We start from the raw sequence: 21,330 nt of genomic DNA, 5'->3' as shown, positions 1-21,330 counted from the left end.
CAAGAAGCACTCGTTGTTCATGTTGGGCCGGAGCTGGAGAGTTCCATGTTGCAGCTGGCGTGTCCAGAATAGAGGAGTCAGGACGCTGGCAGAAGGTAAGAGAAATGTATTATATATTTATGCATGTGTGAATGAGTGAGTCTATGATGCATGCACTAGTGCTGGGTACGCATATGAATGTCTGAGTGTATGGGGGCACAATTGAATACTGTGAGTGAGTGAATGTTGAGTGGATATGCGTGGCTGTGTGTGTTTGAGCCAGGCAACTGATTTTGGGAGGGCATACTTTTTTACTGGGCATCTTTGAGAAACACAGCCTGATATGTGTTATTATATGGCTAGATTGGCATTTGGGTGAAGCCAGTCTAGACATTTCTTACTGTCGCAAGATGTTTTTTGCTGGGCATCTTTAATAAAGCAGGCATGATAAGTGTTATTTCCTGGCTAAACTGGCATTTTGGTGCAGCCAGTTGGACATGTTTTCATATTGTGGAATGGCATTTTTAATGGAAAAGCCAACTGGATTATGTTATTAGGTCTGACTACTGCCATAGATGGCAGAACAAGAGTGGACATGTTTTCTTATAATATAATTGCTGGCATCATGCGGATTGCAAACATGAGTGTCTTCTTAGAAGGGTTTATCGGCATATATTGGTGCAGCCAGTATGGGAAACTATGGGCACAGCCAGTGTGAAAATGTTTTATACTGTCATATATCGTGGGCAATCACATCATAAAAATGGGTTGAGAAATGCTTCTATGCACTGGCTACTGTATATGTTCATGAGTTAGCCTCCAAAAGAAAAACTGGAAACTGTTTGGTGTTGTATGAAATTGCTCACTAAGTGGGCTGTAAAATGCACCATTTTAACCAATTATCCAAAAAATGCTCTTGGGGAAGAATCCCGCCGAACCACCCTTGGTTGTTTCAGGCTCCCTGGCTATGGTCGGTCACTCGAGCATATAAATTAAATAATTCAACAGCCGCCAATGTGTACAGTACAATTAGTTTAGTTCGTGTTTACAGTTTAAAGCTTTTACAGAGTTTAGAGTTAGAATTTAGAGTTATAATGACATTTTTTAAAGTCAATGAGACACAGATTTCACAATTAGTTTGCTTTCACTTACTGCATCTTATGCTCCTCTTGAAGAAGTGTCTTTCACATCCTCCCACACCTGCATGCACAAAGTTTTAAGGAGGCGTGGCTCCCGGCGCAACACATCATCACACTAATGACGGGCCTGTTTTGGGGAGTACGTTTGAATCCAGATTTCACCATAATCTTGAAGATCGCATTCTCGAACAATGTCTTAATTACTGGGAGCGGGCATCCCCTCTCGCTCTAGTATACATGGCATGTAACGTGCCACGTGGCATATTCGATAGGCTTTCTCCATCTTGATGTAGTTTGTGCTTCTGATGGTTTTCCCCCAAACTACAAATACCCAGTGACTGTCACCAGCAGAAGGAAATAGACAGGCTAATGCTAAATCTGCTTGTGTTGTGTGAGCGCATGTACTTTTGCTTCGACCTGAATCGTGCAAACTGTATGTGAATAGACTTCCACACATGTAGCTATGCATCTTTTGCGTTACACTAAATGTACATTTAGACAATAATAATGTCTGCATATGTTGTGTTGTGCTTGTTATGTTCTAATGAATGTAATTTAACAATCAATACACTGTGCATATGGGGTTATGACTTACTCGTACATCGGCATTGCCATATTGCTGATAACGCACTCACCGACATGCGTGGGAGATGAGTTTTAGCCACAAAGAGTATTGGCAAGAGAGTTCCTCTGCTACAATTAAACAAGGTCTTAGGTGGAAAACAAATCAAACCGTTTGAGGACCTTCACACAGTTACGTTGGCAGAAAAAACGCTTCGCACATGGCTCAGTATGTCAAGCACTTCTGGCAGACCAAAACTGTAAAACACTTGCAATGTAAACTTCTGCCTCAGTTGTAATTGTGATCCAAAATTCTAAAATATCCAAAGAAAGTTTGTGAAGGAAAGATGCCGAACTCAACTGTTAGCTCAGATGGAATTTCCAGTGCAGAATACATCTGTGACGTTGTGTAGGATATGTTTTATATTACAACATATCCGTCATAATTTTAAACAAATCTGCCCCAAACAAAACATGTGTATGTTAAAGATTGTTGATGTGTAATTCAAGAAAGGCGATGTTAGTAGCTATAAAATTCGAGCCAACATATTATATAGAGATTTGATTGTCGGTCATGGAAATAACTGCTCTACAGAATGTAGGCTTTGTTCTTCCATCAAATTGTGTACTTTCTTTAAAGCTTCGGAAGGCATTTGGACTAGCTTTGGCCAATTTCTTTTTCAGTTTCTTGCAAAGGAAAACTTTCTACCTGCAAGAATTCAAATCCTTTCAAAAAGGCTGTTCTGCTTGCCCTTAAGTGCCAAGGACGAGTATGCTCGTCCTTTTAGCATAGACTTGCATAATAGCCTGGCCCTATTACATGACTACTTTTGGTTGGTCGTGTTAAGTAGTGCGATTATATGATCATGTGTTGCATATTCCTACAGAATACCGGGCCCTCCGAACTCGGAATGGCTCGGTAATTCCTCATTCTGGGAACCCGGAACCGGACCCGATTTTGGCCAATAGCGGCATGGCTACCGCCAAAATCGTAATGAGGCCCATTGTCCCTGAGCTATCCTCCCAACCGTTCAACATGAATTCACATAATATAATTTAACATAATTTATCTGATTAAAAACGAAATTAATAACAAAATAGTACTAATAAATCACTGTCGTTTCCAAGAATATTATACAATCATCTATTAACAGACATTATATCATTATGATAAAAAAAACTCCTTTACACTCAAAATAAAAAGCTACTACTTCATTGCAAATGCTGTGGAGATTATAATACATAAATTATGTAAATAATAAAAAGAAAACAACGTTGTTAAAACAACTCATATACAAGTGAATACATCATCCTAATAAATCAATGGTAGATTTGTTTGGTAATTTCTAATCAATTACCAACATTCATACGGAATATGTAAACACCTTACTCCTACATAACCATGCATGGTAGATGTTTTTTGCCAATGCATAAAGAACTATTTGGCTGCTGGTGTTTGTGCAGGCATTTAATGCCACAACAGTGTTGTGAATATTCAAACAATGTTATCTATGTTTCAATAAGTGTCTACGTAAATTAATATAGGGTTGACAGATCAACAAAAAATGAATCTCCGTTGCACGTGTATCTAAGCAATTGGAGGAATGATCAGTGGAGGTCCTCCCCCATGCAAAAGTGTGGGCATAAGGGCCACTTTTAAACTTCACACACAGAGCATGGGTCAGATTTGGTTTGATCATGTCAAGATAGTACTCAAAACCAATCAGAATATTGGTCTCCCAGTAGCTTCTCATTAGGGATGAATTGGTGCCTTCTCAATATGCTTTTCAAGCACACTGTTGTGACATTCCGATTGGATTATTTATCTAGCACTGCGTCCAATCATATTGGGATGGGTTCAGAGGTCACCAAACCCTAAGTTAATACATACATCTGTGACAGGTTTGACCCATAGTAGGTTATTGCCACCATCTTGCTGTAAGATATCATTGAATCCTTCTCTATTGTTGTAAGAAATTCCTCCCTCCAAAGGCAAACCCAAAAGGATAAGGGCTTAAGTTCAGCTTGACAACCAATGTAACTTAGACCTAATTCCTCATGAAGAGGGATCGTAGGTGTACATTTGGGGAGGTTAAGTATGTTTTTAATAAATGCATTTTCGGAAACCTCTAGCCTGCTAGTATCACTGTGGCTCCACAGTTCAGCGCCGACGAACTTGGATTGTATACCTATTAATGGTAGGCCTCAGAGCACCATTGCCATGCTCTCTGGCAACTCTATCGCCATATCCTGTTGTTAGGTATGTGCAGCAACCCTACGTCTGGATACGGCATTTACATAAAGGGTATTATCTGCTTAATAAATAAGAATGGCTCAATGCACGTGGTCCGTGAAAGGCGGCCTCATGTTTGCAAGCATGGAATGAATTGTACTGTGCATTGCACACAGGGCGTGCACTGCTTGAACTCTGCTGTGAGCTATTCATATTCTAATCGGGGAAAGCACAGGCCACACACACTCATGAATATAACAGTAATTACTGCGCTCGAGGGACATGTTGCAGTGACATTCTCATCTGTCAGTGGGACACCACTGGCTGCTGTCAAGGAAACTGTACATTAACATCAAAGTTAAATGGCCCTGTTTACCGCGACACAGTACAACAGTGACTTAGAGAAATGCACGGCGAAAGCTATTTAGGCAAATGTAGCAATTTAGCAGATCCTTAAGGATAACCGTTTACAAGTAGATCTGCGGTGTGTTTCACCCAAGGGGCATGTATTTACATGTAACTGTGACCTCTATTTTATCTGTCTTTTGCATATCCTCACATGTTTTTCTATACATGTCCACAAAATGTGTATGAGTGTGTGTGCTATAGCCTTTGTGTTTGCTGGGTAATGATCATATTAGACATGGACCAAAGAAAATGGTAACGTTTTATAGAGTGTTCTCCAAGAACGTGTTTTGTTACTATTACAAGGTTAAAATATACAACAGAAATTGTTCCGGAAACATATTGCAAAACATATTGCTACATTGATCAGTGTATTGCATTTCAGTAGAAAGGGAAGAAACAGACCGTGAGAGAGAAAGAGGGGGCAGAGAGAACAGAGAAAGAGAAGCAAGGAGCGCATAAAAGAAGGCAAAAACACATGCTTACCCAGAGACGGAGAGAAGAACATGAATAAAGAGAGGCAAAGCAAGAAAGTAAAAATGAAATCAAGGCAAACGTTAAAAAGAAAGAAAGAAAATAGTTTTCCCATGCTCCACACTATTTTTCCCTCACTAGACGAAACTTGCTAACTGCATTGGCTTAGGCATAAACTGGTTTGGGTTTTTTGCCTCTGGAAATTCCGTCCCGGCTTCTTATCCTTCTGACTCCTAAGTCTGCTGGGTCGAGGCCTCAACCAGGGTACCATTTTCTGAGCTTTTTTGCCACCACATCCAGCTGATGTCCAGAGGGGTCATGAAGGTTTACCACTCTACCTATTCTTCTGCTTAGGACATCCGAGAATGTATGCATCTGTCGTTTCCATCCTTGGATCAATTGCTACTGTGCAGCCTTCATCTTCTGTCCACTGTGCTGCCAGCAGCCAGCTTCAAAGGTACTCACCTCTTCCTGGAGTCTTCCTCACTGGGTTTTCCACTCCTGGCTTGAGGGTAAACAACATTGGTAGAGCCTTGGATGCTTTCTTTGCTCTCTGGGATCTTCTCTGGATCAGGGTGCAAGTTCCTAGTTACCAAATCTTGCAAACCGCAAATGTGAAAAGAAGCCCTGTACTTACCGGGTTGTTTCGTGCTGCTGGACCTGTTTTTGCCAAAATCACAGATATATACACCTAACTTTGGGTCCTTGATAGTCAACCCAAAGGTTTGCTGTGATCCAACGTACGTATTATTTGGGGGAAAGTTTCTACCACATTTCCCATAGCCTAGTATTGGGGGTTCTCCTGTTCTGCTTCATCCTTGGCTGGGGCTCTTGGTTTGTTATTTGACCTCTGTAATACTGCTTTAGTGTCTGTTCTGGTCTTCTATGGGGTTGCTGTGTGCAGAATCCACACCTGTAGAGATCTGACATCCACTAAAGCACTTGGCCCATTGAATCTTCTCCCCTTACTTCCTATGAAATCAGTTCTGTGGTACTTACCTGCCCCTTGGCATTTTCCTGGATCCCCAATGGGTTCCGAGAACTGTGGACCAAATATTATAATTTGTGTAATTATCTTTGACTTTTAATTCATTTTAAAAGTCACGCTCTGCATTTCTACAATGAGACTGCATTGTTAACATTGTGACTCACCTTGGTAACTATTTTTCCTTCAAATCTATGGCTAAGGTAACGTTTGCTGAAATGGTCTAACAATTCTTTAATGTCGTTTGGAATTGTTTCCTACCATCTAACACTTTGTTCTATTATAATAATATGCAAAATTGCATCAATTTTAACAATATATACCATGGGATCTAAGTTAATGTGGATTGTTGTTATTCCACTTAACTATTTTTGGAATATGTTTTCTCTCTGGTAAAATTGTTGGTTTCCCTTTTTCTCACTTCCTCTACCTGTATGTGTTAGCTGATGGCCACCAAGTCTAGGGCCTTCCACATATACCAGGGTTCAATTGTGTCTTCATGGCTACTTTTCAGAATTATGCAGGCCCATACAGGGCTTGCCTGCTTGTTGGGTTTTTTAATTCTAGAGTCTCTCCACTACCCTGTTATCTATTGTTGGATGTCTACTTCAGGTAGATGGCCCACACATAGACAGTCGTGTTAGGCAGGTACTTTATAGACATAACTGTTTTTACAATATACTGAGATTATTTATAATACTGTGTATTATTCTTTTAATACTTATTTTTACCTGATAGTGTATTATGAGTGACTTAAATAAAGTATACTTTTCTCAGTACATCAGTCTGGGGTATTTTCTGGAGAGATGTGTGTGGTCTGAATGTACATTTTTGTCATCCATTTCCCCCTACAAGACAGTTAAGTCGTACTTCTCTGTCCACATTACTATTAAGGTTAGTGTTTATAGTGCTCTCAACAGGGGGTGGTACAAAAACTTCCTTAAGACCCTATCAGAGATTTGATTCACAGAAATGGGCCCGACACAGGCCCTATTGTACCCATTAAGATCCACTGTCATCATTAATAGGAGTTTTTAGGGCGCTGTAATAGGCCCCCTTTCAAGGTTTTTTCAGCATAGAGGTGTTGCAGAACTCTGAAAAAATATGCAGGTCAAAATGATAGCAATACAGATATTTTGCCTGAACCTCATGTAAAAAACAATTTTTTTAAACTAGCCAATCAGCGGGTCCCTTACTGAAATTCATAGACCTGGCCAGAATAGCAGACACTAATCGGCCAATCAGGTCCATCAAACAGACCTGTGGGAACTGTGTCTGTAGATATCTGCAACCGATATTTAGCCAAATATTTTGGCCACTATTGGGTGAATTAAAGGAATGCTCAACCGTTATTAATCAAACAAGTAAAAGAACAATTTTGGGGAAGACATTGACACCTAGAGAATTTCCCTATACTTCTATAGGGCTAGGCCCAAATAAAAATCTAAATTAATAGCGTGGGGAAGATTTTTGGCCAAAGTGGGCCACTTCTTTAATTTTTTTATTTTTTTTATTTCAAACCGTTGTTTTTAGTTGGATCAACAAACTTTTACAACGTTTTCAGTTACATTTCACCTTATTTTTTAAAAAAAATGTTTTAAAAATGTTTCTTTTTCATTCAACATAATTAATAAGCCTTTTTTTTTAAATTTATTTATTTGACTTATATTCAGGAAAAAAAAAAACCTGTAATTTTGTCAAAGAGTGTGGCACAGTGTTGTCCTGCAGTTTGTTCCTCTTGGTTTCATCGAAAATGGTTTCATCGAGAATGGCTTTCCACAGATCCGACTTGTTAGAGTGCTTGTAAGAGACTTCCGAGGTCGTCTGACGATAGGCCCACTTGCCTTACTCTGCTGCAGTAGGTTAATAAGCCTTTTCACTTTGCATAACATAATTATGTTACAGTACACATAAACAACAAATTGAGCAGTTCATAACAAATGCCATCAATTTTGGAAGTACACAAGAAATTAGAAGAAGAAAACACTAGCTATATTCAGATTATAACTTTGAAAAAAATGGCACCTATAATTGAACCAATTTTACTACCGAAGAAACACATGGAAGTACAATTTGTAAGATAATGGTGGTATTTCAAATCATGCTGATCTCAAACGGTAAATTAATCCATCAGACACATTGCAAACTTATTTTCCAATTCCAGGTTAATGATTGTGAGGAACCTGGTTAGCAACAATATTGTTTTTATGCAAGCACCCCACAAACAAGTAAACCAGAACCATTCCCTTTGAAGTGCTGTAGTACCCATCCTTTCAATTCCAATAACTTGAATATGTATTTTTTCAAAATATGCATATTAACAACTAGATGCTTTATAGATTCCGACTCGCTGTCAATATTACAGTATCTGCAGCCATATCCAGTGCAAGATGACTCTTGTGGCAGCCAGCTCTTAATTCTATCGAGCGTTTGCATTTGGTTCATTTTGAACCTTAAATAAATATCTCTGGCTTTGTGACAGGGAAATTTCACGAGATAGAGCTTATGCGGTAATCCTCCCGTGCTAAACTTTGCCGCCTCTTTATAAAGTTTAAAGTCCTCAATGGCGTTAAGGGTGTTACATCAATCATGCTCAAATAGACGAAGTTTAACATACACCAAACGAAATCCAAATCAGCGGGAGTAAGGGCGATTTCAGCAAGCAATGAAACCATTTTGTCTTGGTAATTAGCCAAGGACGGTGGATTATGAGCGATTAGCATCCAACCTAAATCCTCATATAAGGAGTTTTTCGGAGGGATTAGCATTTTTGCAGAATTTGCCAAAAGCCGCCAGTTGTAACGTGCTGACAGGGAGGTAAGACCCAATTCCTATCTTAATACAGCATTAGGCAAGGATTTGGCTAGGCACAAAGCCCCTTTCCATAGTCTACCTTGCAGCTGGTTGAGGAATTTGCCAATGTCTGCAAGACACATATCTAGTGCATACAAAATAATAGATTCAACTTTTAAGGTATAAAATTCAATTAGTGGAATTAGGGAGACTTTGCAAAATTTGGTGTAAACCATGCACATTTGTGTACCAAGACATGCTGCTTTTTTGTTCAATTCATCCTTCCAGCTCATGATTTAGCTTGTAAACCAAAAGGAGTGCAATTAAAGATGACAATATTGTCCGCAAAGGCGAGCCAATGGATTTTTAAGTGGCCCAGCCTTGTGGGATAGCTAATTTGCTTTGTCCAAATTTCATTGATGCCACTTAGATGTAGGTTGAATAAAGTAGCTACCAAGTTGCAGCCCTGCTTTACAGCAACCGTGATCGGAATGGCATCATTGGTTGCACCCTTGTGATTGACCCTAACAAAATAAGCAGTGTGTTCATGTAGCTTTGCAATTAAGAATATGATATGAGGAGGGATTCCCATAAATTCCATTTTTTTCCAGAGGAGGGCTCGAACCACACAGTCAAAAGCGGCTGTAAGATCTATAGAAGCCATGTATAGTGGGCCTGAGTCAGGAACTTTCCCTTTTGCAAGAATATGCGCCATTAAGGTCGCATTTAAATCAGTCCCCATCTGCACCCGAAACCCAATTTGGAGCCTTGAAAGGATTTTGTGCTGTTTCAGAAAGGCATGCAATTCACGAAGAAGCAAAATTGCAAAGACTTTAGCCGCTGCATCAATGAGAGCGATAGGGCAGAAGTTGGAAGGGTCAGATCTGGGGCCCTTTTTCTGCAGAGGGACTGGAATAATTTAATGCATGGATCGCACATTCAATATCAGTAATAGACCATGGTGGAGGTGGTTCATTTAGTGTGCTCCAATCTTTCTACTCGGCCTTCTCGAATGTGGGGGGGTAAGCAGAATTTAGAAATGAAAAAGTTCTTCCTGGTGTCTGCAGATATTGTCGACACCTGCTCAGAGGATAGACTGCTGGTATCAGCTCTAAGCATGGCCCACATTGGGCCTCTATCATTGCGACATAAAGTTGCAAGCATCTTTTGATTATTCAGATGATGTGTATAACGTTTATGGTTCAAACATTTATTGCGATAAGCATTATTGATAGCCTTTTTTTGCTGCAGAAATTCCTCCATAGAGAGGACGGCCTTCCGAAATTTTTAGAGTGTTTAGCTTCGAAAATTAACTTGCTGCCAATTACCAGAGTGCAATTCGTATGAGCCCCATTCGTTCTACGCCAGTTCACGATCACATCTTTAATGACACGCAAATCCCACTCAGCCGCAGCATTAACAGAGGAATGCAGATTGAAGGTGACCTTGAAGCTGAGAAACTGAGCAGCAATCGTGTCATTGATCTTGTCGCAGAGGTTGGTACTCCAACGAATGGATATGCCAGGACGATCACCTTCCAAATAACACTGGAGGGGGGTCATTTCTCAGGCTTTCAACAGTGACCTCTAATACCAGTTTGATTATGAGATGATCGCCCAGCCTGGGATCAGAGATCGAGATTTTGCCACACTTGTCCTGCAAGTTGGCTGAGATAGCATAATGGTCAATGCATGAAGACTGCAAACCCCTCCTCCATGTGTGGCAAGAACCCCTAACATCAAACGAGAGAAATGATGCCTCCGATGAGGCCAGGTGCGCTTGCCATCGTTGCCCTCTAAGAAATGCTGGAGTAGAACACACAACCGCTAGTAACCGAACTTGAGATTCAGAGCAAAGCGCATTAAAATCCCCACCCACCACTATTCGACATGTTGGATACAGGGACATGACTTCATCAAATAGTCTATCAAGTTCTTGAAAAAAATTGCTATTTTCAGAAGGGCCGGATTGTGATAGAGGGAAATAATAAGATAAGGGTCAGAAGAAACTTCATTTAAGAATACCAATAGAGCCAATGTTTCCGAGAGTTTTTAAACATCCCAAATATTTATATTCAAATTTGAGCTGATGCCTATGGCCAAACCGCCATAGGGACACCCTTTAAGCCCATGCTTAGCCATAATTTGATGGACAATAAAGCCTGGCAACATAAGGTTTTGAACACACATACTGGTTAATTCATAGAATCCGGCGCACAAGTGGTGCACTCTGCGCAACCAACCGTGGCGCAGAGTGGTGCAGCGACCCTGCAGCAGCACCAGTTGCGCCCCCAACCCCACCCGGTGTGCCATGAACAGCGCACAAATCCCGTACATGGTGCACAGGCCAGTGGACCAGCATACAGCCCCCGAACCATGAAAACATCTGTAAAACTCCCCGCGCACCCATCCGAATACATGTACCCCGCTCGCTGCGGTGTGCGTGGAGAATCAAACACGATAGGCCTTGTGCAAGCGGGGTACATGTATTCGGAGGGGTGCACGGGGAGAATCACATGCGAAAGAGCTTGTGCGAGCGGGGTACGTGTATTTCGGTGGTGCGCGTGGAGAATCACACGCGATAGGCCCTGTGCGAGCCGGGTACGTGTATTCGGAGGGGTGCGCGGGGAGATTGACACACGAAAGGGCTTATGTGAGCGGGGTATGTGTATTTCGGGGGTGCGCGTGGAGAATCATACGTGATAGGCCTTGTGCGAGCGGGGTACATGTATTTTGGGGGTGCGCATGGAGAATCACACGCGATAGGCCCTGTGCGAGCGGTGTATGTATATTTCGGGGGTGCACGTGGAGAATCACACGCGATAGGCCCTGTGCGAGTGGGTATGTGTATTTCGGGGGTGCGCGTAGAGAATCAAACACGATAGGCCTTGTGCGAGCGGGGTATGTGTATTTTGGGGGTGCGCGTGGAGAATCACACGCGATAGGTCTTGTGCGAGCGGGTACGTGTATTTCGGGGGTGCGCGCGGAGAATCACACGTGATAGGCCTTGTGCGAGTGGGGTACTTTTACTTGTATTTTGGGGGTGTGCGTGTAGAATCACACGCGATAGGCCTTGTGCGAGCGGGGTACGTGTATTTTGGGGGTGCACGTGGAGAATCACACGCGATAGGCCTTGTGCGAGTGGGTACGTGTATTTCAGGGGCGCGTGTGGACAATCACACGCGATAGGCCTTGAGCGAGCGGGTACGTGTATTTCGGGGGTGTGCATGGAGAATCACACGCGATAGGCCTTGTGCAGGGGGGTATGTGTATTCTGAGGGGTGCGCAGGGAGTTCAACACATGAATTGGCAGTGTGGGTCCTCCCAGGTGTGCCCTGTACCCCCTCCCCAGCCCCTGCAGCCAGCCCACACGACAGGGAACTACCCTGCACCCCAGGTCATGTCCCATAGGCAGCCCATCCACCCTGGCCATGCCCCCCAGCCAGCCTAGATGTCACCATGCACCAGTGAGCACCAAATCATGTCCCCCTGCACCCCCACCCATCCACCAGTGACAGGCACCTGCCAGCAGGCCCCGACTCATGTCCCCCTGAATCCCCACCCACCCAGAATTGACAGGCACCTGCCATCAGGCCCCGATTCATGTTTACCTGAACCCCCACCCACCCAGCATTGACAGGCACCTGCCAGCAGGCCCCGAATATGTCCCCCTGCACCCCCACCCACCCAGCATTGACAGGCACCTGCCAGCAGGCCCCGATCATGTCCCCGGTACCCCCCACCCCCCACCCACTCAGCATTGACGGGCACCTGCCAGCAGGCCCCGACTCATGTCCCAACCCAACATGTCATAAAGATGCACATTCATGGGCCTCATGTCCGCCAAAATCCCACTGCACGCCACCCCAGTCTTGAGACACAATCAAGTTTCCCATCCACCCCACACTGAAAGGCCTATTTCATGACACAAACCAAAAGTCAACTATGCACATCAACACATGTCCGTCACACACACACACTGGGTGCCAGTGATTGTGTAAACCCACATTGTGACATGCAGTAAACCAATGAGCGACTACCACACATGGAAGTAATAAATCAAAATGCATTGTGCACAAAATGAAGCAAATGGAATCAAAGCATGAAAATAATTTTAAACAAGAATAAAAATGCATGTCCAAAAATGAAAAATAAAAAAATGAAGTCACAATCCAAAGTAATCTAAAATAAAGTTAGTCCAAACTCTCCGTCCACCAAAGCAAATCCAAAGGAAACGTACATTTTAAAATCCATTGATCCATGGTGATTCTAAATAATATTTTCTCAGAAATCCACAGTTCAACTATGTACAACGATTGAAATCAGGGTCCAAGAGCCCAACAAATGAAATGAAACCTATAAAAAAAAACAACCTAATGAAGAACTATATACAAAAACGTGGAGCATTCTCCAAGCGTCCCAAAACAAAACTAAAAGAAAGGAAACCTAGCTCTAACTAACTATATACAATCGCGGCGGGCAAGTCCTACGGCTCACTCTGTGATGTTGTGGGCCAGGGCATCATCGAACTCCATGTCAATCTCCTGGAGGCGGGCCTCTGCCCTGGCCCTGAGGTCTCACAGGAATACAGTCATGGCCTGTTCCAACTCCCTGCGAGTTGTGTCGAGGCACTCAGCCCGCCTCAACGCCCGGCACATGGAGAACTCCGCCCTGACCATGGTGAGCCGTGCCTCTTCCGCCCGTTGCCACTCAGTATTTATCCGCTGGCCCAACCGCAGCCACACGGAAGACACTCCCATTCCAGGGTTCTCCTGCCCTCTGGCCGATGCCTGTCCCTCTGATGTTGATGGCCCCGAGCCATCATCGCTCCCACCTTGAACCTGCTGCTGCTGCTGTTCATGTGCCCTGTCCGATGATGCCTGCACATCCTCCATCTGCTGGTCTCCAGTTGTTGGGGTGTCCACCCCTGCTGGACCGCCGACTCCCAACTGTGGCATGGATGGGATCTCCACCAAGCTGGCTGTGTTGGTCAGGCCAGGATCACAGGGGTCCCTGGTGGAATCTGGGCCGGAAGACAGCAGGGAGAACGACTGTCGCATAGTCTCCACAGAGGAGGAGAGGTCCGCCAGAGTGCGTGACACATGTAGGAACCATCTGACCATGGCCCCTCCCAACTGTGCCACATTGCCACGCAGCTCTTCGTGATGGCGTGCGTGGTCCCCCCAGGAAGCATGCACGTCATCACGAATGACACGCGTGCGCAACGTGACACCAATCAGGACGGAGCCCATACGGTCATGGGACTCCTCGTCCGCAGGTAGTGCAGAGCCAGATGACATGGGCCTCCCCCCTACCTGCGGACGGGCCTAGGATGGGGCATCCCTGCTGGTGCATGGTGGTGCTGTCACAGGGTCAGGGACAGCGATATGCACAGGCCTCTCTGCAGTGACCTGTGCTGCCTCCTGACACTGGCCCTGGACTGCACCACTTGCACCAGTGGTACTACCCCACCAGGCCCCATGTGTGGCTCTGTAGCAGGCTCCTCCTCCTCTGTGGAGACCACCAACCTGGATGTCTCCGCACTGTCTTCTGCCATTGCAAGCCCCTGTGGGGGCTCACCCGGCCCTTCTGCTACAGCCGTAGTGGCAGACGCAGCACCTGGATGATGGCAATTCCTGGGAGGGTGGCTGGGCCTTGCGTCACCGCCCGGAGGAGGCCTCCCTGCCGCTTTGCTCCACAGCACCGTCTCCGCCCTCTTCTTCACTCGACGCTGCGTAGAGGGAGACATAGAACACAAGCATCAGGGTACTGTACAATAGTGTCCTAGACAGGAAGAGATAACACATGAGTGGCACTGTCAAACGTCACTTCGATCCTGTCCCTCCACAACGCATAGGTCAATGCAGGCAAAACACATGAAGAAACAGGCACGGCGCATGCAATCAACATCAGCATCCATGTACAAGGGCCTCTATTGACATGAATATTGCCTTAAAACTCACATGCATCATGGCTCATACTGATCCCATGCACACACATCACCGGAGGGTCATGCATCATGGCTCGTCACCACATACACAGTGGATACAAGGATGACCAGACTGCATAAGTGAATCTACACATCGTCACGGACATGTGTCATGCATCAATGGCATTTCAAAGTCACACACAAGCTTCTCAGACACACAGACATGTACACCATACATGTACATGAGAGCAGCACCCATCTCTCACCCCCCATCCATGTCCAAGAACAGGGACAGGCATGCATTAATGTGTGCATTCTGCATGCTGCTCCCCATGTTGCATTGAAACACATGCACCATCCATGTGGTTCACGCATTACTGGTCTCACATGCATTACCATGATGTCTCTGCACAAACACATCCATACATGGACTATGCTACACATACAGACAAGTAGCTGACTACCAGCACACTGCAACATGCCCTGTTTCACACAGCATTGCATGGCCGTTTACCGCTCGAGTCCAGACGGGTCTTCCTCCGAAGGATCTGGGCGTGGAGCGCTGGGCTTATGCGTTCCAGGACCCTAATCTGGATGTTGGTCAGGCTGACCCGGCACCCCTCTGCATCCTCTGCCTTCATGAGGCGCCGGGCCATGTTGAGGGTCCTGGACCCGAAGTTCTCCCAGCGCTGCCGGACGTGCTTGATGTCGCGGGTTGCCACGCCCTCTGCATTGATGGCAACCACTACATCCTCCCAGATCCTCTCCCGTCCTTCCTTGTTGGCGCGCAATGGTGTGAAGAGGGCATCATAAGGCCCCAGAACTTGCTCCACCAGGACACCAACTTCCTTCTCACTGAAGCTGGTGGCCGTCTGCCTCTCTGGCTGTGGGTCGCCAGTAGTCTCGGATGGTGTTTGCCCCGAAATGGCGACCCTCGAGGCAGGTGTGGGTGGGCAACTGGGTCCTGGGCCTGGGCTGTGGAGCGATGGTATCCCAGTCGGGAGTCTTCTGTTCTAGCAGGGGTGGACACAGCAACTGGACCCCTGCAGATGGCTGACGTGCAGGCACCAAATAGTAGGGCAGGCAGGCAGCAGCAGATGGCAGGTGGGAGCGTGCTCGGGGCTGTGGGGTGCAGGAAAATGGCCTTTTGGGGAGAAGCATGGTCTTCCGTGTGTTGTCACGTAGCCAGCTTGATACAGAGTGATTTGGGACATGAAAAAAGTGCACGTCAGCGTGTAATTCGAGGAAAGGCCCTTAGCGCGTAAGCGCATGTCTGACGTAATGTGCACAGGCTTTTCCCTCAACACGGGTTAAAGGTGAGCAGGGCCAGCAGTTCGCTGTACGTGCCTTTCGTGGAGACCGACGTGTGTGTTGCTACTTCGTGTTGTTTCGCGCGTCATCACAACTTCACAGCAGATCAAGGACATATCTCTTCTTTTGGCGGGGTATTGGCTACGCGTGTTTTTCATCATCACTCTAGTCTGACGGTGAGTCGCGCATGCTATTTTTCCCACTGCAGGTGCCCGTGTGTATCGCATACCCGTTTTCGAGGTCATAGTAGCCTGTGTGTCCCATGTGTATGCGTTTTTCATGTTCCTGGGTGCCACTGCGGGAGGTTAATTCCATGCACGTAGGCTGCAGTGGTTGTATGCACGGTTTTACTGCAGTTTTGGGGTGCCTGAGCGTTGCTTGACCCATCACTTAATCACCGGGGTCACATACAGCCTTGTAGGTGCCATTGGCGCTTCTCCATCTGTGCCGGCACTACTCCATCTGTGCCATGGTTGGGAGGCCACCAAAGGTGAGGTGCACCTCAGCTGGGCGCACTCCTCGTGGTGGGCGTGGTCAGGGACATGGCCGGGGTGACCAGGGAGTAGGGGGACTACAGGGTGTCCAGAGTGGCTGCAGAGGGGAAAGAGGCAGGGGTGCGCCAGCTCATGACGATGTTGTGCCATGTGTTGGTGTAGTCATGCCACCCCCCCCTGCTTCTCCGGGAGATGCAGTACTTGCATCTGGCACTGGCGCCCGTGTGACCCGGCAGTCCCTTTCATCGACTGCCACGGGCCTAAGGGTAGTGGTAGCTGCAGGTGCAGCTGTGGACACCACCACCCAGGCTTAGGGTCTGCCAGCGCAAGCTGCATTGGCACTTGAAGAGTCCATGGAGGATTTCCAGCAGGTCAGGAGGAACACCTAGGTGCACGCAGGGCTGCCCTGACCGAGACACGTGTCCCTGGGGCAATGATGTCATCTGCTGCCCCGACCAGCCGGGTGTTGGCAAGTGCAGGGGCAGATGCAGCCAACAACACCCCGGTTGTGAGTCTACCAACCAGGACAGTCGCGGTCAATGACCGTGGCACAGCGTATGTTGCTGCTCAGGGTCCGTTCCAGGGCACCCAGCAGCCAATGACGCAAGTCAGGCCTTCGGTCGCCTTACCACCTGCCACTCCCTTGGTTCAATCCTCCGGTGCCACATGGCCATACTGATCAGGGCAGCATTCGCCAGCCAGGGTCCGCGCCACAATTCAAGAGGAGGAAGGTTGCATCAACAGCACAGGCTGGGACCCCAGACACAGCCACGGCCTCCTGCACATCAAGGAAGAAGCTTTTCTGTGCGCAGGAACTGGACTCCCTTGTGGACTACGTGCAGGACCACAGCCGTGACATGCTAGTGAGGCCGAATTGTAAAACTACGGCTGCCGATCGGAATACCCACTGGAAGCATGTCACAGATAATGTGAGTGCATTCGGCCATGAGGTGCACACAGCTGCCGAGTGCAAGAAGCATTGGAATGACCTAAAACGCAGCACTAAGGCCAAGCGTGCCTCAACATACAACATGACTCTCGTGACTGGCGGTGGGTTACCACCTGAGGAGAATGACCTCACTCTGCACGAGGAACTCATTGCGGAGTTCATACCATATGAATTATTCGAAGGAGTGGGAGAGATTGAGGACTTTGATGCCACGTCCAGTGAGTGTTGTTGCGTGTATGTCCAGCCCATGTGTGGTTTGCCTGTGTGATGTGTTGTGCTTGACTGCCACTACATGCAATGTGTACATGGTTCTCATGTGCTAGTCATGCAATGCTTCACTGATGCGTGCATGCTGTGCAGGATGGTGGACATGTAGAGCAGATGGGGACTGTCCTCATCACCACACTTGCACCCTACTCACATGCTAGTCACCCAGATGCCCCTCCGGTCCATGTTCCAGCTCACCGGCCCTTCTGCATGTAGCCAGGGGTGTCTTTCCTCTCAGCACTGGGACTATGTCATTGCATGACTGACGTGCATGTGTCCTCTGCCTGCATGCGGGAACTCCACGTAGGCATGCCCCCTTGCCCCTCCACCCTCCCTGCACCCCAATTACACCATTGCACTGGTGTGCATCATTTTGGCGTACTGCATTGGCCTGTTCAAGCCTCCTGTGTACATGCTGACTTCCACCAGCCAACCTGCCAGACACATGCAGTGGGGTACATCCTCTGCCCTTCATACAGAATGTCTCACTTGGACTGTGCAGATGGCAGATGCTCAGCAGGGACATGAGTGCCCATTCATGCTCCATGTGCATTCCATGCATGCCCCTATGTGTCCTTGACTGGATGATGATTGTAGTATGTGTCTTTGATGAGCAACATTTTATGGCATATCTTCAGCCAACCCATGCCCACTCTGGCCCAGTCCTGTATCACACACATGTTTAGGGTGTCACAGTCTGTGTGGGGCACAGTCCTCCCTCAGTTTCAGGCCCACTGACTCTGTCCAACTGGTTTAGTGGGTTTTGCACACATGGGTGTACTACTGAGGGTTTGTCATGTGTCCTGCTTACTGTCACATAATCATCTGCTTTGTTGTCAGTTGACTCAGATGATGCTATTGATGCTAGTCAACACTGTCTGCAAATACACAGGTCTCTGGTCACCCTTTTGCTACCATGCAAGGCATCCCTGCATTTTCACTGGGGGGGGGGGATTGCTTGTAGCCATGCAACCCATTGCATGCACATTGCACGTGATGCCTGAACTTGCCCATGCACTGCCTTCACGTTTTTTGATACACATCATGAAGTACTTGTTCATGTAGTTAGTGAGTAACGTACACATGTTCTGCACTGCATCAACCCACTTCTGAGCCATGCAACACCGTTCTACATGCGTACTCACTGATGCAATGTCAAAATCACCAGGCATGCATGGCAGGTTCTCTTTTGTGTGTGACATGTCTGCTTCATGTGTTGGCTGTCTGTGTGATGTCCATGTGTGAGTGTGTTATGTGCTTCTAACATGTGTACTAATGTTTTTTTCTCTCCACTTTTCAAAAGATGACGCAATGGAGCCAGAGGATGGTGTTGTCATGCCAGGCACAGGGTTGTTATCACAACTGCAACCCGGCACAAGTGGGGGTCTTGGGGTGGTAGACCACGAGAACCCACATGTGCTACAGACCATCTTGTCTTTGGATGGCAAGGAGTCCAGCCCAGATGACCACTCTGATGACCATGTCGAGTTGGATGTGCATCTGGTCCATACGTCAGGGGGGAGTGATTCTGATGTGGACACTCCTCTGTCCGCGACACCTGCACTGAGGGGCCAGACAGTGGTGGGGCCTCCGCCTGTGGTGGATCGGGACGCAGGGCCACCCTCCACACCAGTCACTGATGTGCCAGGGGCATCACGTAGACGGGGGCATGTAGTCGTGCAGCCGTGGGCGGTGCCAACCCAGCTAGGACGCCCGGTCCTTGGATCCCGCAGGTGTCAAGCCCAGCAACGCGGTGGCCACGCGCCTTCGAGTTATACTGAGTGGGAGCAAGATATGACTGCCAATTCAGAACGTCAGGGGGCAGCACTTGATAACATCGCTGTGAGCATGGAACGTGTGGCCCAATCCGTGCTCCCCCCTGTAAGGCAGGTGCTTCTCCAGCGGCAGGCAGCGCAATCCACGGCCCGCTGACTCAGGCTGGGCATGGCGGCCTCTGACAGGGCACGCCAGGCTATAATGTTGTATCTGCGTAAAGCAATTAATGCTGACGCAGAAGCACACATGGAGGCCCTGAGGGCTGAGTATGAGTCCCTCAGATCCACTCTGGGTGCCCTCTTGACGTCCCAGAGGGTGCGGTCAGAGGAGAGGTTTGAGCAGCTTAAGCGTACCATCTCGGCTGAGCTACGTGATTGCCGGGAGGTGCATCAGTTGTCCAGCCAGAGCGCGCAGGAAGAACTCTGTGTTACACGTGTTACCTTGCAAGATGAAGCACGTGTATCACGGGAGGTTCTGCATGCAGACCTGCGTGTCATTGCCGCACAGAACCAGGCTCACCAGTCCGGCAGACTTGCTGCCGATGAGGGACAAGCTGTGCCTAGGAGTGGTCAGGCTCCTGGCCCACGTCCTCCTTTTCCGGATGAGGCAGACTCGGACGACGAGATATCTCCCACACAGGTCATGGTGTGCAGGTGTTGAGCCCATGGAGGGCTTTTTTTTGTCTCAAAATCATCGCATGTGGGTGTTGAGGTGCACCCTCTACCTCCCCCCTCCAAGGTGCCCCCCCTGGGTCGTATGCGGCCATTTTTGATTTTTGCTTTTAGTTTAGTTAGTTAATATTAACTATTTGATAGTTATTTTAATTAGGTTATGTAGGTTGTTCATTGTTAGTTTAATTAGTTAATATAGTTTGATATTGTTTGTCTATTGTGCATTCATGTGACCGTGTGGTGCTTTGTGGCTTTTGAAAGCATCCACTGTCTGTTCCAGCTGGGCCCTTCAAGCTTGTCTTGTGTATGTGTTTGCAGCTTGGGGTCCTGACTCACATAGGCCACTCCTGCTTCCCTTATCCATGGGCTCGCTAGGATGGTTCGGTGTTACAAAATTGTACACAAGGGCTTTGGACTTTCTTAATAACTGTGGTCTGTCTGCTGCTGTACTACTTGTGTTAACAACCCTAGTGGGGATTGGTTGCGTATTATCCAGCCCATGTCTGTAATCAATTTGGGTGAGCATGTGATTGATGTCTCCATTAATTGATGTGGATTGTGATGTATGTTATTTTCTTGCCTGTATATGTGCTTGATGCACTTCATGCTGTAGACAGTAGCCTGCACCTTTGGCTTGTCAAAGTGACACTGATGGTGGGAGGAGTTTGGATGTAGGTCTGTAACCTGGCCCAGTGACAACCAGCATGTAGACACACACACAGGGAACTTTCCAGCATTATTGATTTATTGTATGCCCTTTCTGCAGGAAGATGAGCCCCCAGTCTACCTTTGCCAGCAGACACAGGGACGACTAATCCAGAAAACTGGCCACGTTCGGTGGTGCAGACGTGTGGATTTGTGCTCAAGCAGAAGCACAGGGCTTGTGCTTAGACGTCTGACAGAAGCAGACGTGTTTCCAGGAGCTCCTGGCAAGGTGAGCAACACAAGGGCCCCCACCGCAGACTACCTTCCACCAGGCCACTCGCACATGGATGCTAAGTAGCACCAGTGCTTTGGAGCTTTGCCAGGCATTGTTGGAGAAGCACACAGTACAGCTGACATGCGTTGAGGGGCAAATGCCAAGTGGCTTTACATGTTGTCAGAGGCACACGCAGGGGCCATCAAACATATCCTCGAGGACCCCCTGCTCCATTGAAGCAGAGTATTTAGGGTAGTAGCGTTCCTAGCCAGAAACTGATACCGTGCACAGGGACAACCAGCGAGGCTCAGACTCATGGTGAGTGCATGTCATTTGCATGTGCAAATTGCCACGTGCGCTACCTATTTAAATCTGTGGCAGCCAGGTCACAACTTGTACTGAAGTTGCACCTTGCTATACGCGTCTAGCAGCTCACCCAGGGACCA

This window comes from Ambystoma mexicanum, chromosome 7q (assembly GCF_040938575.1).
Source record: "Ambystoma mexicanum isolate Mex_15411 chromosome 7q, UKY_AmexF1_1, whole genome shotgun sequence".
Taxonomy (NCBI): Eukaryota; Metazoa; Chordata; class Amphibia; order Caudata; family Ambystomatidae; genus Ambystoma; species Ambystoma mexicanum.
The sequence above is the reverse complement of the archived record's forward strand: the minus strand, read 5'-3'. Positions refer to the sequence as shown.